At 52.7% G+C, this 6,000-nt stretch overlaps 1 protein-coding gene across 6 annotated transcripts in view; it reads right to left on the bottom strand.

The window, feature by feature from the left end:
* The window catches only part of RILPL1 (Rab interacting lysosomal protein like 1), a 40,182-nt gene that overhangs the window by 22,383 nt on the left and 11,799 nt on the right, over positions 1-6,000 (bottom strand). The gene's annotated exons all lie outside the window — the stretch shown is intronic.

Raw genomic sequence — 6,000 nt, forward strand, 5'->3', positions numbered from 1 at the left:
TCTCTAAATACATAAATAAAAATAGTAATAAATAAATAAAGGGTCCGGGCGCCTGGGTGGCTCAGTCAGCTAAGCATCCAACTTCAGCTCAGGTGTTGATCTTACAATTCATGGGTTCGAGACCCGCATGGGGCTCTCTGCTGTCAGCATGGAGCCTGCTTCCCTCGTCCCCCTCTCTCTACCCCTCCCCCACATGCCCTTTCTCACTCTCAAAAATAAACGAGCATAGAGGCACCTGGGTGGCTCAGTCGGCTGAGTGTCCAACTTTGGCTCAGGTCATGATCTCATGGTTTGTGAGTTCGGGCCCCATGTCAGGTTCTGTGCTGACAGTTCAGAGCCTGGACCCTGTCTTCGGATTCTGTGTCTCCCTCTCTCTCTGATTGTCCCCTGCTCATGCTGTCTCTCTCTCTCTTTCAAAAATAAATAAAAACAGTAAAAAAAAAAAAAAAGCTGGAAGAGTTCTGCATGACCATTTAGCCACCAGGCAATTCGAGATCCTTGGATCTAGACTTAAAAGGTACATTCGGGCAAGTGCAGGAAGAAACAAGTGCAAGGTCGGTCACAGGAGCAAAGACGTGGTTAAAAAAATGAGGACCTTCCATGCCATGGGAAACCATATATGGTCAGCCAAAAGGCTGAAATACACTGCCAAGTCAAATAGGCAAGTGACAGGGGCACCTGGGGGGCTCAGTCGTTTGGGAGTCCCACTTTGGCTCCGGTCATGATCTCACACGGTCCATGAGTCTGAGGCCCACATCGGGTTCTGTGCTGACAGCTCAGAGCCTAGAGCCTGCTTTGGATTCTGTGTCTCCCTCTCTCTCTGCCCCTCCTCCGCCCACGTTCTGTCTCTCTTGCTCTCAAAAATAATACATTAACATTAAAAAAGTTTTTTAAACGGGGGGCGGGGTGCCTGGGTGGCTTAGCTGGTTAAGTGTCTGACTTCGGCTTAGGTCATGATCTTGCACTCAGTGAGTGCAAGCCCCGTGTCGGGCTCTCTGCTGACAGCTCAGAGCTCAGAGCCCAGAGCCTACGTCGGATTCTGTGTCTCCCTCTCTCTCTATGCTCCTCCCCTGCTCATGGTCGGTCTTTCTCTGTCTCTCAAAAATAAATAAACACTTAAAAAAATCAATCAATCAATCAATCAGCTGCAGAGAAATTCTCATCTCAGAGTTTCCTTCTGGAAGGATCTGGTCAAAACTGTCCTTAGAGCTTATTTTATCCTCAGAAAACCTCATGGGGTAGAATTCCTGCTCCCTTCTCCCCACTGTTACAGCCGAAAGGACCGGAGGCGCACAGCAGCTACTTACTGATGCGCGGCCACGCAGCGGGGTAGTGGCCCCTGCAGTGGCGCCCAGCCCACTCGCTCTCGGGCGACCTTGGCTGCAAAGCCCGCGCTCCTGCCATTCCGCCACCTCCCGCGGCCCCGCTCCTGGCGTTATCACGGGTGTGGCGGCTAGAGCAGCACCCCCCACAAGACCCCGCCTCCGGAACCTCACAATGTGATATCCCGTGAAAGCAGTCTCTGCGATGCAGCTGCTGAAGTTGGGGTCACGCCGCATGAGGGTGGGCCCTAAATCCTAACACTGGTATCCTTCCAAGGGCAAGAAGAGGGGGCTGCAGATACAGACACACAGACGAGGCCACGTGACAGAGGAGAGGCTGAGGGACGCGGCCACAAGCCAAGGAGCACTGGCAGCCTCCAGCAGCCCAATGAGGCTCCCACAGCGCTGCTGACACCTTGAGCTTGGACTCCTGGCCTCCATCTGTGAGAGGACACATTTCTGTGGATTTAAGCACCCCCCCCACCCCCGGTTTATGGTGCTTTGTTACAGTAACCCCAGGAAGTGAAACTCCTTCAACAAGCTTATGGAGAAATGCCCAGACAAGGTACGCAGCTGAGTGCTCACAGAGCTAGAATCCACTCCAGTCACTCGGCTCCCACGTAAGGCTGGGCTGGTAGGACAAAATCCGCATAACTGCCCTCGGGGACATCTTTTACTGGGCAGCTCTGAGTCTGACGCTCCGTACACTTTGTGCTCAACAATCCTGGAGTGGGAGCTGCTGGTTCCATTCACAGGTAAGGAATCTGCGGGTGGAAACGGTAGGTTTCCTTCCCCAGTGACCGGGTTGGTAGGAGCGGGGCTGGGATTTGAACTCTGTCCGCAGTCTCTGAGAACACAATGCCTTGTATTTTCGGGGGCACTGCTGTTCTAGGCTGCCCTTCAGAAAACGGCTCTGTGGTTAGCTTTCCTCCTCTCCAGGTGATGGGACTGTCTGGCCAGAGCCCAAGAATTTTTCCACAGCCTTGTGCACATCTCTACCCCTCCATCTCCCTAGTCCACTGGCTTGGAGACCTGCAGTTCATCTCCACATAAGCTAACAAGTAGTTTTTCTTTTTTTTAAAAAAACACTTAATGTTTGTTTATTTCTGAGAGAGAGAAAGAAAGAGTGAGCAGGGGAGGGGCAGAGACACAGGGAGACCTAGGATCCAAAGCAGGCTCCAGGCTCTGGGCTGTCAGCACAGAGCCAGACGCAGGGCTCGAACTCAGCAGCTGGGAGATCATGACCTGAGCTGAAGTTGGACGCTTAACCGAATGAGCCACCAGGCACCCTTAACAACTGGTTTTTCTCTTTGCCCACTAGTTGACAAAAAGGACTTCCAAAAACAAGGGGCAGGGACGTGCTTCTTCATCTGGAGACTTCCAGGGAGCAGTGCCCTGTGCCCGGGTCAGTGCAGGAGGCACTGCTGCCATGTGCCAGGCTCCCCGCCTGCTCGCCCCACACCCCACATCCTGCGCTTAAATCCTCCGCCAGCCCCTGGGCCTGGCCCCACAGCTGAGGAGGTGCCTGGCACCCAGTCTCACTCGCGGGCTCCGCCTCCCCCTGGGGACCCCTTGCTGCATGTCTGCTCCTCTCCCTGGTGGCAGAGATGCTTTTGTCCGTCTGTGTTCCCATGGTTTCCCGTGCAACATAAAAATAACCGCGAAAGGCATGCCTGGCATCCGCCCGGTCTCGCCACCCGGATGGGGGCTGGTCTCCGGGGGCCGGGCGGCTGGGACGTGCACTGACTCCGAGGCGCAGCCCTCCCGCCGCCGGGAGCCCTGCACGCGCCCGCATGTGGCTCCGCACGTGACTCCGCGCGGAGGAGGAGGAGCCGCAGCCGCGGGCGTTCACGGCCACGGCCACGGCCCCCGTGGCCCCGCGCGCCTCCGCAGCATCACTGGGGCAGGCAGGGGAGCTCCCGGGTCCCCCCGGGGGTCCCAGACGGAAAGATGGCTGTGGGTTCCTCGATGACGTCAACGCGGTCACCCCAGTCCTAGGTGTACACCCCCAAACCCTGAAAACACACGTCTGGAATGTTCACGGCACCGCTGTTCACACGAGCCGGAAATTGGAAACAACGCAAGTGTCCCTCTCGGGTGAATGGATACGCAGAAAGCGGGCCTGTCCGTGCAGCGGGGTGTCAACTCCGCCGGAAAAAGGAGCGAGGCACCGACCCGCCTCCGACACGGATGAACCTCGCCGCGTGAAAGAGGCCAGACCCAAGAGACCTGCGATTAATGGATTCCATGTACATGAAATGCTCAGAAAAGGCAACTCTGCAGGCAGAAGGCAGATCAGCGGTCGCTTGGAGCTGGGAGAGGGCTGGCAGGGGGAAGGCCTGGGTAATGGCCGAGAAGGGGGTTGGTGTTTCTTTTTGCGGGGATGAAACGGTTCTAAGTTGTAGTGATGGCCGCACAGCTCTGAATAGACTCAGGGCCGCCGGCCTGTTCATTCCAAATGGGTGAATCAGCATCTCAGTAATTCGGTGAGAAAACAATAGCAAATGTTGATCTGGTGCTTATTATGTGCCATGCATCAACTCGTTTAATCCTTATAATAATAATCACATTTTACAAATGAGGAAGTCGATTTGTGTAAAGGTAAATAATCTGGCCACAGGTGAAACCTGGTGGAGCTCAGATTTGGGCTCAGGCAGGCTGGCTTCTGAGTTCATAGACTTTTTTTTTAATTAAAAATTTTTTTTTAATGTTTTATTTATTTTTGATAGAGAGACAGAGTATGAGAGGCAGAGGGGCAGAGAGAGGAGACACAGAACCGGAAGCAGGCTCCAGGCTCTGAGCTAGCTGTCAGCACAGAGCCTGATGTGGGGCTTGAACCCATGAACATGAGATCTGACCTGAGCTGAAACCAGACGCTTAACTGACTGAGCCACCCAGGCGCCCCTAGACTTTTTTTTTTTAATCTTTAAATGTTTTTTATTTATTTTTGAGACAGTGGGAGCAGGGGAGGGTCAGAGAGAGAGGGAGATACAGAATCTGAAGCAGGCTCCAGGCTGTGAGCTAGCTGTTAGCACAGAGCCCAACGCGGGGCTCGAACCCAAGAACTGTGAAATCATGACCTGAGCCGAAACCGGACGTTTAACTGACTGAGCCACCCAGGCACCCCTGAGTTCACGGTCTTAACTCCTACACTCCACTGCCTTGCTGTTCTTAAAAAAGAAAGGAGATCTGTACGGATATGGAAATTCTGCAAGATCCGGTAAGCGAAAAAGTCAAGGTGCACTGTATCCAGTGTGGCATCCTGGACTGGGTGCCGGAGCCAAACCAGGACAGGAATCTAAAACTGGTGAGATCCAAATAAAGTCCGTGGGATAGTTAATAGTAACGTACCCGTGCAGGCTTCTTAGTTGTGACCAATGACCGGGGTAACACAAGGTGTCACTCACTGTTAGGGGGGTACTGTAGGAGGTATTGTGGGAACTCTCTGTACCATCTTTGCAACTTTTTTGTAAATCTAAAATTATTCCAAAATAAAAAGTAAAATAAAAACAACCCAACAACCAAGGTGCTGAACATTCTAGAATATGTTACCATTGTGAGGGGGGTGCAAGGGGATATCCTCCTTCTGCATCTGTGTAAATGTGTACATTTGAACGTGCACCGGAAGTCTGCAGAGTGTAAGGGGTCCCAGGGCTCCCTCTCGGCAGACTGCCTGGGAACAGGACTTAGGAGTGGAAGAGAGATTACGTATTCACCATGAACAGTTTTGCATTGTTTGATTTAAAAAATAATAATAATATGCATGCATTTTGTTTTTACTTTGAAAAATCATGTTTCATCAGTATTTTTTTTTTTTTTTTACTGAAAGTGAAACATTGGAAAAAATTCCATCAATGTCCTCAAGTCTTGAGGCTGGACATGGGGGCTTCAGCGGTAGGACCACTCAGGTTCAGGTCTCCCTTCGGGGAAAATGTTAACCAAGAGGCCCAAGCAGATTTCCTACTATTCAGCTCTCGGGCTGCATGCAATTTTTTTGAGGGAAGAAAGTGACGTTTTGCCCCCACCGGAGTCCAGTCCTGGGGCCCGCGGGCGGGTGTGCTGCGTGCAGCCAGCCTGGGCCGCTTTCGTCCCTGGCTGCGGCAGGTTCATACCCTTGCCTCTCCCAGGGCTCACTGGGCCAGGGGCATCAGGGCTGGGGCTGGTCTCCCCTCCCTCACATATGGACATGGCTTTACTAATCCACTGAGCATATCCTAGAACTTAACTGTTCTGTTTTTGTTTTTGAGAGAGAGAGAGCATGTGCGCGCCCACCCGCCAGAAGGGGAGAGGGAGAGAGGGAGAGAGGGAGAGAGAGAGAGAGAGAGAGAGAGAGAGAGAGAGAGAGAGAATCCTAAGTAGACCTCATGCTCAGTGCAGAGCCCAACACAGGGCTCGATCCCATGACCTTGGGATCATGACCTGAACTGAAATCAGGAGTCAGACACTCAACTGACTGAGCCACCCAGGTGTCCCTACTGTTTTGGTTTTGTTTTTCTATGTAAGAGAGGCATGTTAAAATCTCCCACTATGAATGTGGATTTTTTAAAAAAAATCTTGTCGACTTTGGGGGCACCTGGATGGCTCAGTCAGTGAAGCATCCGACTTCGGCTCAGGTCATGATCTCACAGTTCCTGGGCTCAAGCCCCGCATGGGGCTCTGTGCTGACAGCTCAGAGCCT

This window comes from Suricata suricatta, chromosome 14 (assembly GCF_006229205.1).
Source record: "Suricata suricatta isolate VVHF042 chromosome 14, meerkat_22Aug2017_6uvM2_HiC, whole genome shotgun sequence".
Classification (NCBI taxonomy): Eukaryota; Metazoa; Chordata; class Mammalia; order Carnivora; family Herpestidae; genus Suricata; species Suricata suricatta.